The sequence below is a fragment of the Bactrocera oleae genome, chromosome 3 (assembly GCF_042242935.1).
Source record: "Bactrocera oleae isolate idBacOlea1 chromosome 3, idBacOlea1, whole genome shotgun sequence".
Classification (NCBI taxonomy): Eukaryota; Metazoa; Arthropoda; class Insecta; order Diptera; family Tephritidae; genus Bactrocera; species Bactrocera oleae.
In genome coordinates this window covers 48406093-48409072 of record NC_091537.1, presented here as the reverse complement: position 1 = coordinate 48409072, position 2980 = coordinate 48406093, and the positions used below count along the sequence as shown (strand labels likewise).

Sequence of the window (2980 nt, the reverse complement as noted above, 5' to 3'; positions counted from 1 at the left end):
CCTGATTTGGTTGTCGCGACTAGGCCCGAGGTTTTATGTATATGATTTTGCTTCATATTTGTAAAATTGGTTATGTGAAGCAATGAGTGATGTCGTCGTTGACAGTACACACAACTGAATTTGCTTTCACAGTCTTTTGTCCCGTGAGAGTTGGACAGACAGTTGATGCAAAGTTTATGTTGTCGGACAAGATTGTTTCTATCTGAAACGGATATTTTTTTAAATTTCTCGCAAGATCTTATATTATGTCCTCCTTTACTGAAATTTATCCAAAGAATCAAACAAAAGGTTAAAGGAATAACAAATGATCCTTCCGTACAACTAACGCATTCCGACATGCAACATGCCAAGGTCATCCTAATTACATATACACAAACTCGCTATTTCATTCGGGAGAAATCAAAGTTAATCGAAAGACGACCCCTCGATAAGGGAAGTTCACTTCTCGTTTTAAATCCTTTTTTGAACACTAAAGGATTAATCCGGGCACATGGAAGACTAGTGAATTCCAGCCTTAGTTATAACGAACGACATCCCATTATAATTCCCGAGAAATCCCGTTTTACTTATTTACTCTTAATATATCTTCACCAACTTACACTACATGGTGAGCATCGCTTGATGCAACAAATGGTCCGACTAGAATTTTATATACCGCGCCTAAAGCCACAAATTAAAAGAACGATTTTTATGTGTAAACAATGCACATTGTACAAGCACAAAATACGCACGCAGATCATGGCAGCTTTGCCACCTGAACGCTGCAATTTTGCTCTTCCCTTTACCATTACTGGGGTCGATTTTGCTGGACCTTTCCAGATAAAGGCCTCTATGTTAAGGTCTTCCTCATTCAGAAAAGGGTATGTGGCTGTCTTTGTATGTTTCACGACAAAGGCAGTACACCTCGAGCTATGTTCGGACCTGTCTACTGCGTCTTTTCTCGCAGCATTTGCACGCTTTGTCGGGCGACGCGGATTTCTATCAAAAATTATGAGCGACAATGGGAAAAACTTTATCGGAGCTCAAAGAGCCACAGAGAAAGAGGTTGTAAAATTTACTAAAGAAGTCTCCCCAGAAATTGTTAAAAAATATGCATCTCACCACTCTCGCAAGATCCCTCCGATTTCACAGCTCTTACACCTGAACATTTCCTCAGAGGAGCTCCACTTCTCGCCATACCTGAGGCAGAAGGAGACTCACTCAATTTAATAGACCGATGGGAAAAAATTAAGATACTTCATCATGAATTCAGCCATAGACGGAAGGAAGATTACCTTAAAGATCTCCATAAGAGACATCGGTGGAAAACGATCCAGAAGGAACCAAATACGGGCGAATGCGTCATCATACATGATGAATGCCTTCCTGCAACAGAATGGCGACTAGGCCGCATTAAAAAGGTCCATCGGGGACGAGATGGTCACATAAGAATAGTAGACGTACGAACCCAAACTGGTATACTAACTCGACCATTAGTAAAATTGTGTTTTCTTCCGAACACCGAAGAACCGATTACACAAACCCTACCAAGACAAGCGCATAAATAAAATCAAAACCGACAATTATTTCGTTTAACTCGAAATACTACCGTTTTATAATCCGTACATGCAAATCTAACACTAACAAGCGCGATTAAAAATTAACCACAACATATATAGTCACATATACATATACATATATATAATATATATATATATATTTTTCAAACCAAGTAGCAAATATCATAATTCAAAATTATGAGCCAAACAATATTTTAATATATTCCTATTCCAATAGAAATGGACGTAGAAGATATACACAGCGCTCCCAAGACTGTGAGGTCCGTAATTGCTGCGCCTAGAGCATCTGGTCCACCCATCGCAGCACCAAGGATGCAAAGCGCCACGGCACCACACAGCCAATCATCTGCAGCAGCAGTCAGGGATGCAAACGAGGAGCAGTTTGATGAGCATCTGCCTCCACGATGCAGTCTATGCCATCGACCTCACGTCCTGAAGCGGTGCACCATCTTCAAAAGCATGAAGCCCGCTCAACGCCAACAGATCGCCAGAGCCCACGGACACTGTATGACTTGCTTGGCAGATAGTCACTCCACCTTTGAGTGAATAACCGACGGATCGTGTCAATATTGCCAACGACCGCATCATACTCTGTTCCATCGATTCCCTCGACGAGCAAATCCGTCCACCACGCAGACCAGTCACCGGCACAGACAACAAGGGAATCCCGTCCAGCGCCAAAGAATACATCGCCCGAAGCTATCCAGAGGGGCACGCTCGCGGCCACCTCCACCACCCTATGGTCATCGCAACCAGCGGCAAAGATCAACCGGATTGAACGCCGTAGTGAGCACTCAGCAACAGTTGCAGAGACTTCTAGGCAATTAATTCGCCTAGGGGGGCCGGGATTTTCATGCGACTTCTAATCCCGCGACAACTAAGCTCACAACCCACCGTACAACATCATACAACAGAACATAACACAATGCAACATCATACACCACCTACAACACACCATATCACCCACCAACACAACCATATACTTGTACAACTAACCAACCACACTATACACCGACACTTCAATCATCATTTTTTCATCACCCAAATAAACAAAAAGGATTGTTCAGACCAGAATGGTTCTCTTTCGTTTCTCAACACCAGTTCGTAAAGGAAAAACGTAGCAGCGAAATTTGTCCGGAAGTGCCCCAAAATCAAGTGTATTTAACCTTAAAGAATTTAAAATATTATAATATATAAAAGTGAAATTTTATATCAAATCAAAATCAAGTGTATTTAACCTTAAAGAATTTAAAATATTATAATATATAAAAGTGCCATTTTATATCAAATCAAAGTCAAGTGTATTTAATATTAAATAATTTAAAATATTATATTATATTTAAGTGAAATTGTATTTCGGAAACAATAAAAGCAAAGTGAGTAACTACTTGTTATTCAACTGAATAGCGCATTTTTATTGA

The 2980-nt window shown here is 40.5% G+C and overlaps 1 pseudogene; it reads left to right on the top strand.

Moving 5' to 3' along the window:
- The first annotated feature begins 1757 nt into the window (after window positions 1-1757).
- On the top strand, window positions 1758-2770 carry LOC118680983 (uncharacterized; annotated as a pseudogene).
- The last annotated feature ends 210 nt before the right edge of the window (window positions 2771-2980 follow it).